The sequence below is a fragment of the Arachis hypogaea genome, chromosome 16 (assembly GCF_003086295.3).
Source record: "Arachis hypogaea cultivar Tifrunner chromosome 16, arahy.Tifrunner.gnm2.J5K5, whole genome shotgun sequence".
Lineage (NCBI taxonomy): Eukaryota > Viridiplantae > Streptophyta > Magnoliopsida > Fabales > Fabaceae > Arachis > Arachis hypogaea.
In genome coordinates, this window is record NC_092051.1 from 143,267,666 (window position 1) to 143,288,775 (window position 21,110).

The 21,110-nt window shown below is 33.7% G+C and overlaps 1 long non-coding RNA gene across 2 annotated transcripts; it reads left to right on the forward strand.

Annotated features, from left to right (window-relative positions):
- Positions 1–14,297: 14,297 nt before the first annotated feature.
- Positions 14,298–18,011, forward strand: LOC140180404 (uncharacterized). 2 transcript variants are annotated; one of them, XR_011874623.1, is made up of 7 exons: positions 14,298–14,523; positions 14,607–14,679; positions 15,160–16,298; positions 16,494–16,577; positions 16,844–16,904; positions 17,239–17,362; positions 17,661–18,011. It is a non-coding gene; the product is annotated as an uncharacterized lncRNA (long non-coding RNA). The 2 variants fall into 2 exon arrangements; XR_011874622.1 differs by having other exon boundaries at positions 14,521–14,679.
- Positions 18,012–21,110: the final 3,099 nt, after the last annotated feature.

Below are 21,110 nucleotides of genomic sequence, written 5' to 3' on the forward strand. Positions count from 1 at the left end.
TAGGGACTAAAACAATACTTATCCCTAACTATTATGTGACATGATGATATTACATATTAGTATTACATGTCACAAAATAATTAGTTGGCGTGTTATTTGACATGTCATAAATTTACATAAAATTAAAGAACAATACAATTTTCGATACCAAAAATCGACGACCAACGTTCGCATCGATATTTTTTGATAGCTTGTCATTGATACAGTAAAAGAAAATAGTTAGAAATAAAACATTAAAATTGACAGCCAAGTCATCTGTTGTATTGGCGACGTTAGCAAGTTTTAATATTATGTCACATTATTGATAAAGCATTAATGTTTTTTGTTAAATCGACAGATGTGTCATCTATTTTAATATTTATAATATTAACAACATTTGTCGTTGATAAATTTGGATGATAGAGATCTCTTCTCAAAATCAGATGAATAGTATAAATTTATTATATAAAATAAACATTTAGCGTTTGTTTTGAGGTACTAGGACAGAGACTGAGAGACTGAGACACAGTATCATGTTTGTTGGCTCAGAGACTGGCACTAAAATTTCTGTCTCTGTCCCTAAAATTTCAGTATTTCAGTACCTCCAAAAAGTAGGGACATAGGGGACTGAAATTTTTAGAGACTGAAATTTTAATAACATTTTATACCTAAAATACCTTCATTTCAATTAATTAATTCCAATTTTATCCTTTGTGCAAATTAAATTAGAGTTTTATTCTTGTTTCAATTTCTGTCTCTCACTTTGCACCAAACAGAATATTGAAATTTATTTCGGTCTCTGTCTCTTAGTCTCAGTCTCTCAGTCTCAGTCTTTTAATCTCTATCTCTCTACCAAACGCTACCTTAAGGTGTTGATATTTTTACTAACAAAAATCGACAATCATCAATAAAAAATCTTACTCGTACATACTTCGTGCCTCCCTCATTTCACCCCAATTCACCACTTACATTTCACCTTATAAATTAACCCCGCTTTCCCTATTTCACTTCCGCTTTTTCACCAACCCTCCCTTTCCGCCGATGCACTCTAAGCACTTCGTCATACTCATGCCACCATCGCTCCATCATACTTGTGTCGTTGTTGTTGCGGCTCTAATATTCCTTTTCAATTGACACCTCTCAATCAACATCAGTTAGTGGGCTGACCACGATGATCAATATCGATATTTTAGATCTTAGGGAACGGACCACAATACTCAATAGAAAAATTGAACAATATGTAGTTAAATATAGAGAGTTTGAAGACCACTCCAAAAAGGGAAAAGAGAGAGAGAGAGCTAGAAAGCCTATATGAAAGGGAGAAAATAAAATAACAACAAACAGTTGAATCCTTGCATGAGGATCTCAACACTAGTAGCTCACAGATGGACCAATTTAGTTATCAACCCAGCAACTTGATTAAGTATATGATGGTCATCTAGATCACGTTCTTTCGAACCTCCTCATTTTACTTTTCCAAGTTCACATCTCGCGGCCTCTACAGAAGCCACAGGGTTCTTCTCAAATGGAGGATGATCGCAACGACTTCGATGACTCAGATAAGAACTATTTAGACGAGTATAATTAGGGTTATTTACTTTACTTTGAATATTTTATATTATTAGTGGATTACTGTTTAGACAAATATGAGTATGAGTTTAGTTATTTATTTTATTTTGCATCTTTATGCTAAAAAATTATTTATTATATTGATAAGTTTGCAAACTCATTATTTAATATTTAGTATAAATTTTATTACTATATTTAAAAAATTATTTACGTTATTTTTCAATTATTTTCAAAAAAATAATTAATAAAAATTATATAGTTATTAAAATCGACAATACTATGTTTTTTTTTTAATTTAAAATGGACAAAAATAAATAAAAAAAATAGACAACAACCTTGTTGATACTTCAATAATTAAATTAATGGCTAAAGTGTCAATTTTAATAAACCAAATATCAATAGATTGACAGTCGATTTTAGATAATATTATCGACTGTCAAGCTATTGTTTTTATTAAATATAAAAATATTTTAATTTTATTAAAAAATTGATAATCTAGAAAATCGTCAATTTTATTAGATTTTTAAATAATTCTGTAAATTTTACTGTATATTTGTGATATTATCAACGGTTGACTCAATCATTTTCATCCCTAAATATTTAAATAGTGAATATACTTGGTTATTAGATAAATTTTTCTTTTTTTTTTATCATAATTTTAAATTTTTTATTTTTTTAATCCTATTTATTTTTATCTTATTTATTACACCTTGCAACATTTTCTTCATATAAAATATTAAAAAAATATATTATTAATTTTATATAGTTATGTTTCTAACAACTATGAATATCATCATTATAATTATAATAATGTTGTTTGGAAAATATATAAGAATAATTAGTCAAAATAGTAGAAAAATGGTACTTCCTACTTTCAATGTTTCGGTAGTCTCAATATTTCATTTGGATTACAATATTATTCTTTATTTTTTTTTTTATTTTATCGTTTAATCAAGATTTTTAAACATCAATATTTAAGTTAACATTTTGTTTTTAAATTTACACATATCTTTATCTCTTTTCTTCCTATTAAAATTCTAATTCTTTCTTTTTCATCACCACCACTAGAGTTGCTAACTCGCTCATCTTCTCTACGTCTTCACCTCAATACTACTCCCATGTAAATGAAGTATATGATTTACATATCATTTGGAGTGTTCATATAGTCCAGTTTAGTTTAAAGATTTGGTGTACTGAATCAAATCGTTTGAGTCAAAATTGACTCGCTTTTATTTAGATTCAATTAGACTCAAAATCAAATATATTTACTCAACTAGGTTAGAGCCAATGTTTGGATTCGAATCACATGAACCGGTCCAACCGAAATACAAATTAAAAAACATGAATGCATATATACTTGGCTTTTTTATTTAAATAAATTAATAGAAGAACCAAATTACTCGATTCTCCTAAATGGATTTTAAAAACGTGATTTTCTTAAATAATATAATATATAAATCGTCCTAGACTTTTGTGTTTTAAATAATATATGAATCATGTTACCCTGAGACGATTTATGCATAAAATACAATGCTCACAAACACATAAATCGTTTCGGGTCTTTGTGTTTTACAAAATGTATATAAATCGTCTTAGGCCACCATGAGTTACATTTTTTTATCCTAAAGCTCATTGTCCTAGCACGATTTATGTGTAACTAGTACGATTTATGTATTACTATGGTCAATGGCAGATCCAAGGGGGCCTAAGGTGGCCATGGTCCCCCATTTTTTAAAAAAAATGAATAGTATTATTAGTTTATTATTATTATATAATATATATATATATATTAATTATAGATTAAATATATTTTAATATATTACACACTAAAAAAAATATATGTTAGTAATTTAATATGTATAAATTATAATGTGTATTATAATATATTAATAGCAAATAAAAAATAAATTTATAAAATAATAAAAGCTTATAAATATATAAATAATTGAAAAGTTATTGAAATATATAGATTTGGATTAATGTAAAAAATTAACAACTATAAAAAAGAATTTTATTTTGACTTTTTTCTATGACAACAATAACAATTGAATATACTTTTTAAACAATAAAAATTATTAAAATAAAATAAAAAATAAATTTTTAGCAGATTATATGATTGTATATGTTGAAAAAAAGAATGCTTCAAAATTTATTCTAAATAGTAAATTGATAATTTTAGTTATATGAAATATCGCAGAACAAATTTAAAAATACCAAAACTTAAAAATATGTAGTTGAATGCTGATTTTTATATAATATAATTATTAATTTTAACCAATATACTATAAATTATATTTTATTGAATTTTTATTATATTATATTTTAATTTATTTTATATTTAATTTGACCCCTCTTATAAAATTTCTGGATCCGCCACTGACTATGGTAAGGCACATTAGACCGGGACGATTTACATTCAAAAACACAAAATTCATGACTATGGAATAATTTATGTGCTAAAAGAGGTTATAAATAAAAGAGAACCATGAATATCGATCCATAGTGAAGTTGAGAATTTTAGGAAGATGGCTGAGAATGTGTTTTTGTAGTTCATTACCAAAAAAAAATTGATAAAAAAGTAAGGGTGTAAGGTTCAATAATAAAAAGTAGGTCAGGGTGAAACACGGTGAGGAAGATGGCCATGCCATCGGAAGAGATAAGGGGGAGAGCGTGGGTGGGTGTGCATCCGGTGTTAAGGAGGGTTCTTCTCGAGAGGGGTTAGGAAAGCCATCCAAGGTCTCTTTTAGAGATAAAGTCATTGGTGCAGAAAAGTCTAAGGCCTTTGCATTAGTAGAGTCTTTATCTGAGGATGGTATCGCGACGGTGACAGGTAAGCAGGGTGATTCTCGTCCACCAAGTGTCAGTTTTACCAAGGAGGCAAAGAGCTGTCTAGCTGAACCTTATAAGGAAGCCATCGTGATCAAGGTGCTGGATAAGTATTATGGCTACACGGCTCTCATGCATAAGCTCCGGATAGTATGGCGCATCAAAGGAGGGTTTGATTTGTTGGACGTGGGATTTGGATAATTTTTGGTTAAATTTGATATTGCTGGGGATCATGAGAAAGTCATTCTTGGTGGCCCGTGGTTGATAGACGGTCACTATGTTGCAGTAAAGCCATGGGATGTGGATTTTAGGCCATGCGAAAAATCCTTTGGATCAACGCTGGTATGGATTCGAGTCTCGGGACTTCCAATTTGGTGCTACCAGGAACAAGCAATGCTGCGAATTACTTCTGCAATTGGGATTCCGGTGAAAGTAGATTTGGCTACTAAGCTTGCAGAAAGAGGAAAATATGCCCGAGCTTGTGTTCAAATTAATCTTGAGTTGCCTGTAATCAAACATATTATAGTGGAGGGTGTGACTTATGAAGTGGAGTACGAGAGTTTACAGTTGATTTGTGCTACTTGTGCACGGTATGGGCATGATAAATCGTTGTGCATGGAGAAGGAGTCCTTGGAAGGAAACATAAATTCCTTTGGTGATGGAAAAAATAATGAAGCCCCAACACTAGTGCCACACAACAATCATGAGATTCAAAAGAGGCTGAATCAGAAGCTCGTGATTTGGGTGAGAAATTAGGAGTTGTTAAAGGGAAGGATGTGGTTACGGAATCATTGGCTCCTCACGTGCCTGATGGTCTTGTTAATGAGGCATGCATGGATGATGGAGAGGGCTGGCAACAAGTGCTGCGTAAGAAAAAATTTACAATGGGCCAGTCATCAGGTTTGAAGGACCAAGATGGAAAGCAGCACAAGTTTGGTTCGAGAAGGGTTCCAAGGCCCAATTTGCATGGTGATGGAGGCAAATCAACTGGCATTAGGATGGGGAAGCAAGAAAAACATGAAATTGCGCCATCTCCATCGCGCAGAACTCCTGTACGTCGTGGAATTTCTCTACGGAAGCGTCCTCGGCCTTCCTCCTTGCAGAACTCGCCAGTTGATAAAAATGGTGGCACAACGGAGGAAACCTTAGTAGATGGAAGCATGGCAAGTGCAGTGTCAGGGGGTCCAAAGGTGGCAATTATTGAGGATCAGAGTGTGCCAGTACCGCAGGACAAACCACCTATTGAGGTTGTTGATTCTGTTTAGAGTTTATGTTCTTATTTATTATGTCCCTATTATTTATGGATAGTTTAAATATGATTGTTTGGAATATTAGGGGTGCTTCTAATAAGTTAGCCCGGGTGCATTGTAAGGAACTTGTTAGGAAATTTAGACCTGTTTTCTTTATTGTGGTTGAAACTCACTCCCCTTTTCAGCATTTAAAATTATTTTGGGAAAGGTTGGGGTATCACTCTGTTGGTATAGTAGAGGCAGAGGGGCATAAGGGAGGTATTTGGTTTCTATCCTCTATGAAGGGTGTTTGTTGTAAGTTCATTGATGCTTTTGATCAAGGTGTTACTGTTGAGGTTCACTTTGATAATTTAATTTGGAGGTGTAGTGGTATTTATGGCAGTCCTCAATTTAATAAAAGAGTTCTCCTTTGGGATTATCTTGTTGCACAATCCATGGTTTTTCAAGGACCTTGGATTGTTCTTGGTGATTTTAATGAAGTCAAATTTTCTCATGAATCTAAGGGCTGTCAATTTTCTCATCAAAGAGCAGACATGTTTGCTACTTCATTAGGGGATAGTGGTTTGTTTGATCTGAAGACTATCGGGAGGCAGTTTTCTTGGTACAAGAGGGTGAAAAATTATGTTGATGTGGCAAAAAAGCTTGATCGAGTCTGTATAAATAGTAGTTGGTTATCTATCTTTCCAGAGGCTTATGCAGAAGTTTTAAATAGGCTTCAGTCTGATCATTGCCCTATTCTGGTGCGTTATAAAGGTCGTCCTCAGCCTAAAGGGAATCGACCTTTCCGATTTGTTGCTGCTTGGGCTACTCATCCTGGGTATAAAGATATTGTGAACCAGTCATGGTGGTCTGGTAATAGAGGAATTCATGGCAAGCTTTCAGAAGTACAGAAGAATTCACTAGAGTTTAACTCGAAGGTATTTGGTAACATTTTTGTTAAGAAATGTGAATTAGAGCAGCAGATTAATTATTTACAAAAGCGTTTGGAAGTGGTGGATAGTATTTATTTGCGTCAGAAAGAGCAACAGTTGCTTGATGATTATAATAATACTCTAGTGCAAGAAGAGCTCCTATGGTTCCAAAAGTCTAGAGAGCAGTGGGTAAGGTTCGGGGATAGGAATACAAGATTCTTTCATATTCAAACTCTTGCGCGAAGGAAGCATAATAAGATTCATGGCCTTTTTCTCAAGGATGGAGTGTGGGAAACTGATCCAGAGGTTCTGAGTCAAGAAGCAGAGTCTTTCTATAAAAGCTTATTCTGTCATTTGGATGATGTTGATTTGGGTTGCCTTGGTGATGTGCCTCTTCCTTCTCTGAATGAGGAAGCTTGCAATAATCTTACGGCACCAGTTACTATGGAGGAAGTCAAAACAGCTGTTTTTCACATGAACTCTTTTAAAGCTCCAGGTCCGGATGGGTTTCAAGCTTTCTTCTTCAAAGAATATTGGGAGATCATTGGTCTTGATGTTTGGAAGATGGTTAAGCAGGCATTCTCCGGTGTTACTCTTGATCCGAGAATGTTGGAGACTTTAGTGGTTCTCATTCCAAAGGTTGAATCACCGGTATCTATGAAAGATTTCAGGCCGATTAGTCTCTGCAATGTAGTTTACAAGATCATCACGAAGGTCCTTGTTAATAGGCTTCGTCCTCATCTTGCGGAGATTGTTGGCCCGCTTCAAGGAGGATTTATTCCGGGACGAGGAACTCCTGACAACATCATTATTGCTCAAGAAGTCCTCCACTTTATGAAGAAGACTAAATCAAAGAAAGGCACACTGGCCTTTAAGATTGATCTGGAGAAAGCTTATGACAGAGTTGACTGGAGGTTTTTAGCTCATACCCTTAAGAGCTTTGGTTTTCCTATTCCTACACTTAATTTGATTATGAATTGTGTCACTGCTTCTTCCTTATCTATTCTTTGGAATGGGAGTCGTCTGAATGGCTTTACTCCTAGCCGAGGTCTTAGACAAGGAGACCCTATGTCACCCTATCTTTTTGTGTTGTGTATGGAGCGACTGGCATGCTTTATTAGTCATCAGGTTGATTTGGGCTTGTGGGAGCCGGTTGCTATTTCTAGAGGGGGACCAAGAATATCCCATTTAATGTTTGCGGATGACTTGCTTCTATTCTGTAAAGCTACAAAGAGACAAGTGCAAAATGTGATGTTGGTTTTAGAGACTTTTTGCAAAGCATCTGGGATGAAGATTAATGTGGAGAAGTCTAAAGCGCTTTGCTCCAAGAATGTCTCTGCAACAAGGAAAGAGGTTTTCACTGGGGTATCCTCTATCAGATTTGTCCAGGATTTGGGCAAGTATCTTGGAGTTACCCTTAGCCATTCTAGGGTGACTCGTTCAACTTTCAATGGTGTCCTGGATAAGATTCGGAGTAGGCTAGCAAGCTGGAAAGGGAGTTTACTCAATCGGGCTGGTAGACTCTGCTTGGTTAATTCTGTTGCCGCTGCTATTCCCACGTACCAGATGCAGGTCTCTATTTTTCCCAAAGGAATCATTAGTAAATTGGAGTCTATGATGAGGAATTTTCTTTGGAAAGGACAAGTTGATGGAAGAGGATTGAATCTTGTTAGTTGGAAGGTACTGGTTACTTCAAAAAAATATGGAGGTTTGGGGATTAGAGATCCTTATTGTGTAAATATTGCTCTTCTTGGGAAGCTAGTTTGGACTTTTTTCCAGCAGCCAAACAAGCTATGGGTCCAATTATTGGATGCCAAATACCGATCATCTCTATATGACTGTTTTAGTTATCCTAAGAACAAGGACTCTCCCATTTGGAGGTGTCTTTGCAAGGCTTGGAAAGTATTGAAGGATGGGTTTGCTTGGTGTATTGGAGATTTGAACCAGAATTTTTGGTTTTCTAGTTGGAGGAGAGAAGGACGGTTATCTAATGAGATGGATTATGTCCACATTTCTGATTCGAATCTCCGGATACAGGATATTTGGTCGGTTGGTAGGTGGCATTTGGATACTCTTTATTCTCCTTTATCTCAAAATCTGAAAGATAATATTCTCTCTTACAATCCAGATGAACAAGCAGGTCCGGAAGTGGGTTGGTATTGGAGTGGGTCTGCTGCCAAAGTCTATGACTCACGCAATGGTTACTTGTGGTTGTGTAAGCAGCTGTTTGGTTGGGAGGAGAGGGAGAATTGGCTTTGGCTTTGGCGTCAGCTTGTTCCGGAAAAGCATAAGTTTTTGGCTTGGTTGTGTCTTAAGGAGGCTCTTCCTACTGCAAGTTTTCGCTTTAGAAGAGGGATGTCGTCATCGGATAGGTGTCCAAGATGTCTTTCTAGCCAGGAATCGGTTATACATTGTATTCGGGATTGTCCAAAAGCTCAGCTTGTCTGGCAAAGGTTGGATATTCCTTGTCATCCTTTGGATTTGAAGAACTGGTTCTTGTATCATAGCAGAGAGCACCCGTTCAAGTTCTTTTCGGGACTTTGGTGGATATGGCGAGCAAGGAATAACGACATCTTTAATCCCCACGAAACTTGGCCTCCGGAAAAAGTCATTTGTCTGGCATTAACTTCAGAAAAGGAGCTTAGAAATATTTTTGAATTACAACGTATGTCCCTTCCCTCTACTCTAAATGGTTTTTGGAATCCCCCATCCATTGGTACTTTTAAGATTAATTGTGATGCTAGTTATTTTGGTTCGGGTGATAGTGTTGGTTTTGCTTGTGTTATTAGAGATTGTAATGGGAGCTGGCAAAGGGGGTGTTTGGGAATGATTGAGAGTAATAGTATTCTTCAAGGAGAATTGTTTGCTATTTGGAGAGGATATCTCTTAGCTTGGGATGTGGGTCAACGAGATGTTATTTGTGAGACAGATTGTATGGAAGCATTTAATCTTGTTACTCAAGATGGTTTTGGGTTTATTGATCCACTGGTGCTCAAAATAAGAGATATCATGCATTGGAATTGGCGTGTTGACTTTCGTTTGATTATGAGAGATGCAAACACGGTGGCAGATACTATGGCAAAGATGGCGATGAAGTTACAACTTTCGCATGTGGAGCTTCTTTCACCTTGGGAGGAGTTTAAGAGTAGTCTTAAACGAGACTGTCCCTCTATTTAAGCAGTTCCTTGTTTTGTTTCTTTTATTTTTCTTTGTTTAATTTATTTCAGTCACCAAAAAAAAAAAATAGGTCAGAGTGTTCGTAAATCTTTCAAAGAATGTAGAGGATTTACGAAATAGTATATTATTAGAAGTAAATAAAATTCATATGAATAAAATTAAATAAAAAAATTTATACACAACATAAATATAACATAAATATAGTACAATAAAATATTCACAAAAAAATAAAAATATCATAAAAATTAATAAAAATAAGAATTTATATAACAATATTTGTCATATAAATAAAAAATACAATAAAAATAAATAAAAAATTATATGAACAAAATCAAATAAAATAAAAAAAATTCATAAAAAATATACATATAAAAAATAGTATAATAAATAATTAAAAAAAATAGTATATACTCTAAAAATATAAGATCATAATACTAAAAAAATGATATAAAAATATAAGATCATATTGTACTTTTATGTACATGATAAATATTTTTTATATTATTTTTTAGTGTGCTGATCTTATATTTTAGAGTACGTATTACTTCTTAATTTATATGATTTTTTTTATCACTTACTAAACTATTTTTTATATGTATATTTTTTATGAATTTTATTTTTATTTGATTTTATTCATATAATTTTTATTTATTTTTATTGTATTTTTTATTCATATGACAAATATTGTTGTATAAATTCTTAATTTTAAGATATTTTTATTTTTTTTGTTTATATAAATTCTTTTTTTTTATCTTTTATTGTACTATATTTATGTTGTATATAAAATCTTTTATTTTTTTATTTAGTTTTATTCATATGAATTTTATTTACTTTTTATCCTAATTTTATTTACTTCTATAATATATTATTTATGAACACTCTGACCTACTTTTTACTACTGAACGATACACCTTTATTTTTCATTAATTTTTCTCTGGTAATGAACTACAAAAAACATTCTCAGTTATCTTCCTAAAACTCTCAACTTAACTATGGATCGATATTCATGGTTCTCCTTCATTTATAACCTCTTTTAGCACATAAATTATTCCATAGTCATGAGCTTTGTGTTTTTGAATGTAAATCGTCCCAGCCTAATGTGCCTTGCCATAGTAATACATAAATCGTGTTAGGGTCTTGAGGGGTGACTAGTTACACATAAATTGTGCTAGGGCAAAGAGCTTTAGGATAAAAAAATGTAACTCATGATGGCCTAGGACGATTTATATACATTTTGTAAAATATAAAGGCCTGGGATGATTTATGTATTTTTGAGCATTGCATTTCATGCATAAATCTCCCCAGGGTAACATGATTCATATATTATTTAAAACACAAAAGTCTAGGACGATTTATATATTATATGATTTAGGGGAATCACGTTTTTAAAATCTATTTAGGAGAGTCGAGTAATTTAGTTCTTCTCTTAATTTATTTAAATAAAAAAGCCTTTGTTTAATGGTTTTTTTATTGTTCTTTTATATTTTAATTTTGATTTAATTATTCTATTGGTTCCTATAGTTTCGCAAAATTTTCAATGAGGTTCCTATACTTTTTTTTCTTTTGATTGGATCCTTGCACCAATTAATTTTTTTTTAATTAGGTCTCTCTTGGCAGTAATTGACTTAATTTTATAGAGAGTTAGGGACCCAACTAAAAATAAAAAAAATAGTGAAGGATCCAAATAAAAGAAAAAAAAAGTGTAGGGACTCAATTAAAAAAAAATTGGTGAAAAGACTTAATTAAAAGAAAAAAAAGTACAGGAACCTAATTAAAAATTTTGCAAAACTATAGGGATTAACAAAGTAATTAAACCTTTCATTTTTTAACTATTTTTTCCAACGAATTTGTTGTCATTGTTATTTCTACTTCTTAATTTCTTCCTTTAATTTTTATATCTATTATTTTATAAAAAAAATACTTTATAACTTTTATAATATTACAAAAAAATCACCCCTTTAACAATTCAGATTATATTTAAAAAGCCTAATCTGTTTATAGAATAGGTTATGTTTTTTCTATATTACTTTTTTATAGTAAAATAAAAAATATAATTATGACATCACTTAAAAAATATTTTCTTAAATATTAAAAAGATCACTTATAACAGGAGAGAAAATTTTTCAAAAATAAAATAAAAAAATAATTATTTTTTTATACCTAATTTTTTAACTTTAATTTCTGAAATACGTTTTTTTTTTGTATTTATGACAAGTTCGCATAATTTATATAGATTTCGCCTATTATGCGTTTTAAAAAATATCAGATTAGGTGAGAAAAAAAAAGTTGGAATGTTAAGAAAGACAACCATTATCATCATCTCTAAAGTATATAGGAGTATACAGGAATAAATTGTATTTTTTTTTGGAATAGTGATTTTTTTAATTTATAATTAAAAAATTATGGTTAAATATAGCTTATTTCGGTGTATCTGTATATTTTGGAGACAATGATAATTATTATCATTGGTGTCGACGATATTGAAGAAGCCATATTTGTTGTATCATCATGTATGTGTACTTTTATAATTTTATGTACTCTTATACACTGATGGTATGGCTATCAAACGGGCTAGTCCGGCCCATTTAGTCCCGGACCGTTAAATCCGTGGATTAAATGGGCTGGACCGTTTAAATCCGCTTTATTTGCGAGCCATAATTTTTCAGTCCGGATCGTTTATGGTAAGTTCGATGGGTTAAACGGGTCAATCTGTTTATTCTTTTATTTTATTTTTTGAAATATATTTTGACAAAAAATATCACTTTTAGATAAAAAAATCTTTAAAAATTAATATTTTTTTTATTTGATGGGTCGGATTTTCGGATCGGGTCGAGAGAAATATCGACTAAAAGTAGTATTTTTTTTGAAAAAATGTAAAAAAAAAATTAAACGAGCCACTCGTTTAACCCGCAGACTAGCTCGTTTAACCCGTCATTTTTTTCGGGTTAATCGGGCTTAGCCTGTTTAGCCTGAAATTTAAACGGGTTTAATGTTAGAGACAAAGCCTGTCCATTTAAATGAGTAAACAAACTGGCCCGATGAGTTTAACCCATTTTAACGGTTCTAACTGATGGAGACGATAATAATAACTTAAAAATTGAAATTTTAAAAAATTTGAACGGAGTTTACCGAGATTGAGCCAACTCACTGTTAAAAAAAATGACATTTCTAAAATTAAATTTAGAATATTGGATTTAAAAAAATAATAAATTTTTTACTTTTATTTTAGAAAAAAAAATCCTAACAGTAAACTTTATTTTAATACATATGAATATACTTTTCTTACTAAAAAAACGTTTTCAAAAAGTGTTTCCTATGCTTAGTATGCGCCTAATGAAAATTTTAGAGTATATAGCCATTTTGGTCTTCAAAGAATTTCAAACTGGACATTTTAGTTTCCAACTAAAATTAATTACTCGATTGGTCCCTAACAATTAATTCCGTCGGTCACTTAGATCCTTTACTCCGTTAACTCTAACGGGGACAAAATGGTCCTTGGCAACTCTAACAAGGGACAAAATGATCACTAACCCCTTTATTCGAAAACGACATTGTTTTTCCCCAATTTTTATCATATCTCGCATAACTCTAACATTCATACTCTCTTTCTTCACCTTCACAGTCTTCTTTTTCATCTTTTCCTTCCTCCTCTTTAGCTTCAAGATTAAGCCATGGTGTAATTGTCACACATGTCGCACCTACCTCAACATGTCATGGACCACACACTTCCTAAATCTTTGTAACTGGTACATCCACCTCCTCTGCACTACACCCACCAAAAGCATCTACTTCCACGTCTTCGATAACATCACCTCCAACCCCGACACGTTCACGACATCCTCAAGACCGAGTTCCACAAATTCTCCACTCTCTAGCAAGCAATATAGATTGTTGGACATTAGAACATCATAAGAAGATTCTCCTTCAACATCATATGTAAATTCTCATTTGAAATAGACACCGAGTGTTTCATTTCTTCTTTTCCAGAGTCCAAGTTGGCAGACAGCTTCGACCTCGCATCCAAGCTGTCAGTACAACGAGCAACGTCGCCGTTGCTGCTCATATGGAAACTGAAGCGATTACTGAACATTGGTTCGGAGAAGAAGCTGAGTGGTGGACAATGCGGCCATGGAGATGATAGGACAGAGGAGGAGGGAGATGGCAACGACGACGACAGGTCTTAACAAATCAGACTTGCTGTCTAGATTCATGCAATCTATCGAAGACGATAACTAGTTGAGAGACATAGGTATTAATTTCCTGAGTATGAATTGGTTAAGAACAAGTTGAGGATTTTTTTTCTTGTAAACATTAAATTTATAGAGCGTGCATTGTGTAGTTTGAAGTTACAGTGTTAGACTGCTAATGTTATACGAGATATGATGAAAATTGAGAGAGAACAGTATAGTTTCCGAACAGAAGAGATCTGGGACCATTTTGTGCCTGAGGATCTAAGTGACTGACGAAATCAATTATTAGGAACCAATCGAGTAATTAATTTTAGTTGGGGACTAAAGTATCCAATCTGAAATTCTTTGAGGACCAAAATGGGTATATACTCGGAAATTTTACAAGGCAAGTTTTCAAGTTACTGAATTTACCCGCCATTCGAATTCACAGAGGTTTTCTTCTTCACCTTCCTTCGTCTCTCGCCGTCGCCGCCACTCACCATCTCCGTCTCGTGCGCTCACCGCCGTCGTCTCGTGAGCTCACAATCGTCGTTTCGCGCGCTCACCGTCGCTGCTCCCAATCGTCACAAGCCTCCTTGGCTCATCATCGTAGCTCACATCGTCGTCTCGTCGCTAACCATCGTGCACTCACTAGATAATCATTCTCTGATTCACTCTCTATCTTCTCTTTCTTGCTCATTACCTCACTTCTTCTCTGGTTTCAGTGTCGAAGAAGGTGCGTGTGGCTATGATGATGATGATGATGATGAACAACAATGGCCAAACGAGACAGAGATGGTATGTTTCGTTTTTCCTAAATTTGGTTCTGTGAATTATGGAGGTTCTGCGATTATAGGGTTTTTAAGTTTGGGGATTTAGCTTTTGAATGTGTATTGTTTCTGGTTGTTGGTGTTCTAGGTTCTGATTGTTAGAAAAGGTATGTTTCTGATTGTTAGGGTTCTAGGTTCTGATTGTTAGAGAAGGTATATTTAACTGCATTTTATATATAATTAAGTGCTGGATTTGAGATTTTTGTGGTATAAATAACTGAATGCCCTGGTTTAGATGGTCAAACTTGTAAGGAATTGTATATTTCAGTGGAGGTGGAATAATTGGGGAAAAACATATATATATATATATATATATATATATATATATATATATATATATATATAATGAGAATATAGAATGAAAAGTGAAAAGTGCCCTTTTGATTAAACATCCAGTCCGATTCAATACTCTTTCAAATGTCGTGATTCATTCTTGTGCAACCTGCAGGTAGCTGAAGTGAGACAGAGAGTTTCTAACATGGCAGGGGTTACGACAATAGAAGTTCCAATTAATACACTGAAGTCTTCTACTGAAGATCAAGAGAATCAGGATAAGTCTGCTGCACCGAGCTTACTTAGCATTCAAGGAACTGCATTGATGTCTATTGCTGTTGGTTTTGTTGTAGTAGCAATGATATGATGGACTTGAAGATGATCATCATCCATTTGGTTGCTTCACTAGTGAAGAACTCTTCTTTTCTTGATTCTTTTAAATTTTGCTTAGTTTTCTCTTTCTCACTTTCTGAAATGTCAAGAGTATGCATTGCTGTCTGATTTGTTCTTTTCAACTTTTTGTTAGTAAAATGTCTGATATGCTTTGATTAATTTGATATTAAATTTCGCAAAACCTGTTCACCATAAGTTCGGCAAAATGTGATATTAAGGCAGGAAACTCTTCAGCTTGGGCCAGTTTAAGGGGTTTGGACTTCTGTGTTTTATTTCTTCTAGAAACTTCAATATAATATAATATGATACATCAGTGTAAATCCTAAACCCTTTTAATGGTAGTTAGTTACTTATCTGGAAGTCTTTTAATACCTTTTAAAAGCCATATTTATGGATAATTGCAGAGAAATACTAAGAATGCAAGCATGGAAAAAGGGAAATTAAATTCAATCTCTTCTCTAAATCTCAACTAACTTGATCTGTATTAATCATCATCCATGTTCTTAGAGTTTATTAACTCAATGATTGATCTTGAACACAAGTTTTATCAGAAACGTGATTAAGCAATGCATACCAGAGCTGTTTACTTATTCAATTTCCTGGCAGCTTTCTCATATAATTTCCCCTGAAATTCGAATGAGTTCTATTCCACTGTTTGATAAATGGTCCCTGGGATTTTATCTTGTATGTGTTACTTTTTCAGGAGATTTTGAAGGGCAAGTTCGGTTCAGGTTTATCAGTGATCATAAAGTCTTGTTGTTTTCTCCTAAGTATTTTGTTGAAGTTTTCACCCCATTACTTGTAAAATTATCCTGTCAGCTGCATTCACTCGGATGAGTGCCACTTCTGTGGAAACAATTAGTCTTACAACTTGGGCCTAGTGTCAATTGTGATACTAACTAGCTCGTTGGCATTTCAACTGTCAGTTATGATCTTGTGTTATTCTCATTTTCATTGTTGTATCTTTTCTTACCTTCTCTTCCACTTTATATTAAAAACCTTGTTTGGCTAGAGATTTCTATGTATATCCTTGCTGCCTACTTCAATTATGCATTCTTTTATTAATAATATGCTGAGTTACTTATCCAAAAGTGGGGAAAAAATAATTTTCTGCAGACTGAACAGAAGCAATGAGGCTTGGTATAAATGGACCTTGGATCACCAAATCATATCTTGAAATGATCCTTGATAAAAAAAAAGGTTGGATTTGGATGCACTTTGACTTTGTCTTTTTGCACTCTATGACTTCTCAATTAATCGAGTTATTTTTTATTGTTTGATATTATTTCTTGTTATATATGCTGATGACTGCTCCAATAGGATAATTGTTTTGAGGATAATGAGCCAATTGGCTAAGCATAACTTAACAAAAGTAGATTATATTAATTATCAAGATAAGAAGCTCAATTTCCTTGATGATCTGACTCATGCTAAACCTGATATTGTTTTCTTTTTACCACTTACAGGTGTTCCTCATCATAAGAAGACGCATGGTTTTTACGTTCGAGTTGTAACTCAAAAAAGCTTGTATGTGTAGCAGGCCTGTATTGATTAAGTGTTTATTTGTTTTGGAACCTAATCTGGCTAAGTGTTTATTTATTCTGTTGTTTTTGATAAATTTCTACAAAACATGTGCATGCTTACACAAATATTAACAGCTTCAATTTTTAAAAAAAAAAATTACTAATATAAGATTATCTCCTTGCTTCAGAATTATTTGAATTGCTTACATATGAAACTCTATCTCATGTATCAATGTAATATAAACATTGTTAATTGTTAAATTTTGTTATCATTTTTCTTGCATGAGTGATTATTATTGTTCTTCTTTAGTCATAAACTTTGATATTTGAACTTTTAGGTAGCGTTTGGTGGAGAGACAGAGACAAAAAGACTGAGACTGAGAGACAGAGACTAAGAGACAGAGATTGAAATAAATTTCAGTATTCTGTTTGGTGCAAAATGGGAGACAAGAATTAAAACAAGTATGAAACTTTAATTTAATTTGCACAAAGGGTAAATTTGGAATTAATTAATTGAAATGAAAGTATTTTAGGTATAAAATGTTATTAAAATTTTAGTCTCTATCTCTAAAAATTTCAGTCCCTTGTGTCCCTACTTTTTGGAGATACTGAAATACTGAAATTTTGGAGACAGACACAGAAATTTTAGTACCAATCTCTGAACCAACAAACACAATATTGAGTCTCAGTCTCTCAGTCTCTGTCTCAGTACCTCAAAACAAACGCTACCTTATGAACTTGTTATGTATTATCTTTTCAGAAATGCCTTCCTCAATGCTGATTGGTCACTGATTGAGAAGACTAGAAGACTAGAAGAAATACATTTGTGCCTGGAAGTCAAGGCACTGCAATCATTGCACCAAAACCAATTCGTGCGACTCCTGACCTTGTTACCGGATTGGAGGATTTGTCTTGGCCATGGACTCAGTCCCTCAACTGATCAAATGGCTATTTGCTCGCAAAACCTTTATTAAATTGTCTTTGTAAACTTCTAGTCCAAACACAGTTAGGGGGGTGGGGGGTGGGGGAGGAGAGTTAGCGAGAAGAGATTGTTTGTTACCTATTATACATTTATTTTTATTTTATAATAATTGATTAATTTAATTAGAAATACAGAATTATATATATGAATTTAAAATGGCGTAGCCTTTGACAAAGGCATATTTTTTTTTTCATTTTTAGCTATACTTTTCAAGAGTTACTGAATGAGTGATTCTCTTATAGTAATAAATCCTGATTGAAATAAAAACATGTGCATAAAAATTAAATTATTTTAAGATTTATTTATTTTCTCACTTTTTTTACTTATTTAAACTTAACAAAATTAGTTAATAATGTGATTTGTCTAATAAAATCTAAATTTTAAATTTTCGTTTTACATTGAGAAATATATCTTTCAAAAAACAAATTTAAATCAATTTTTGATTAGAAGGCATGCAATGGGGGAAGAGCTTGTTTCATAATCAGATCAAGAACTAAAAAATAACTACCAAAGACAACAAATTCCACATTATTTAACGCGTCATCAAGCCATTTCTTGCCTCAACCTAAGTCCCTGCCTCTGCCTGTAAGCCTTCTTTGCTTTCAACGCATAGGCTTCTTCCATTGGCTTTCATCTCTTTCGGGTTCGAAGAGTTGCTGCCATTAACTTCACTTCATCACGCCAAGAAAGAAGAAGCTCGACATCCTATTAGAATACTTTCTTTATTTAGTTAAAATTTTCCAAATTTACATTATATAAAAATTAAAAGATTCTAAAATAAAATTTTGAAGATGAAATCTTTTTGGATTTTATCCATAATTTAATGTAATCTAAACCACTTTAATTTAAAAAATGAAGCTTATATTAAATGTGAAGAGAAAAAATCTTCCAATGGAATGTAATCCTAGTGGAAGTTCCCTTAATTTAATTTAAACTAAACAACTCTAATCTATGGTGAAGTTTCAATAAATGTGTTATTAGGATTAAACCAAACGAAAGAAACTCTCCAAGAAACCAAGAAGAAGAAGAACCAAGAAGCTGACCAAGAAACTAAGAAGAAGGGAGACCTACAGAACGCAGGAATAATGGAATGTAATCCTTGTGGAAGTTCCCTTAATTTAATTTAAACTAACCAACTCTAATATATAGTGAAGTTTCAATAAATGTGTTATTAGGATTCAACCAAACGAAAGAAACTCTCCAAGAAACAAAGAAGAACCAAGAAGCTGACCAAGAAACTAAGAAGAAGGGAGACCTACAGAACGCAGGAATGATTACAGAGGAAATATTTGATGCAGCAATAATTGAAGAGGAGCTAGATGCTCTCTTAACCATGGATACCAAGGAGATGATGGAAGATCTGTTACCCTTGGACTTGGACGATAATCAACTGCATTCTTGGGATGACACTCTTTCAAAGATGGATATGGAGGATAACCCAGAAAAGATGAAAGAGGAACTGGATGCTCTTTTCATGATGGATACGAACCGGGAGGAGACAGAAGCAACCAAGCATTCTCAGCCTCAACCTCAGCCTCAACTCCAGCATTCAACGAACATGGAAGAGCAATGTGCTATTGACGTCCATGTTCATCAACCACCTCAGCTGGAATGTCCACCTCAGCCTTGCTCCCAGCCTCTGCCTCTGCCTCTGCCTCAGTTAGAATCTCCGCCTCAGCCTTGCTCCCAGTCTCTGCCTCTGCCTCTGCCTCAGCTAGAATCTCAGCTTCAGTCTCAGCATCAATCCAAGTCGCCGATAGATATAAGAAAGATGACAGATCAGTTTTTTAATGACACTTGGGGTTATCAACCACCGTTAGAGATGATTGCCGCAGTGGGTGGTCATCAACCACTTCAATCTCAACTCCAACCTCAGGTCTGGACTTGGGAGGAGAACAAAGCCTTTGAGTCGGTTATGGCCAATTGTTTCCATGATGCTATAAACAATCACTGGGAAACCATGGCTGCTCAACTCCCTGGAAAGACTCCGGCACAGCTGCAAGAGCGATTCTTGAAAGTGATGACCGACGTTAATGCCATCAAAAACGGTTATCCTGAGAACATGATCATCACGATACCTGTGCCTGCTACCCCATTGGAACACAGCCCTCTCTCCATTCCCATGGTCAATGCAACACCACCACCACCACCACCACTACCGCCTCATTGGATTTATCATCAACATCACAGGTGGCTCCTCTAAATATTTTTATTCCCTTTTTATTTCTTTATTTATTTTTTGCCCATACAGATATTTGGATACTTTGTTTTTCTGATATGTAAATACATCTTGGTAATATTATCATGGTAGGATGGAGGCAATGGCGCCTGTGGCAGAAATGGCAGTGCCAATGGATATTACCTTACCGTCATCAGCCATGTCAGGGGCAAGAAGAGAACAAAACCAACATGCCAACAGCAACATAATCCAACACGAACCTTTACCTGTGGCTTCTAGTGACAACAATAAACGGCGACAAACAGTTCATTGGACTTTACAAGAGCACAAGTACGGATTAATTATATGTTTGTTGTTTAAATCTGCTATATTATCAAATATTGTAATTAGTATTGCGACTGATTTTATGACTAAATGCCTAGCTTATTAAACTTAGGCCGGGCCTATTATTTTGAACTTGAGTCGAGCCCTTGATTATCAATTTTTAGCTTCGACTAAGCTCAGCCAACAATATGCTCCAAACAAAGTCATAAGAACTCAACGAGTGCAATCAAGAGATGAACATATAGTCAATGCTTTGTGAACCAGAGAATTTTAATGATAGCATAGACTAACTTGTTCTTTTAACTCTAGTGAAAGCTAAGTAACACTGATAATTTATTCATTAGAAAAAGTTAAGCTTTTCATGTCATCCCATTTCACTCAAGAGAACTATAATTAGTTATATCTAAACACAGTTCAACAGAAGGCACTAAAGAGAGCAGAACTGCAATGAAGTATCGATTTGGAGCATTATGTTTACATAGTGCAAAGCAAGGCCTACAGGGCCCAATCTTTGGTGATTGTTCTTGTGTCCAACTAATGGTCTATGGCCATCTGCAGGTATCCATGGATAAACAAAAAAGGAACTAACTTTTATCAATAATGTCAACCAAGTTAATCACGTAGATAATAGAAAAGTATTAACATTAGGTGCTAGAAAATCATAATAAAGTGAATCAAACAAGATCTAATAGCCTTTAGCGGGTACATACTTTCAGCGCCAAAGA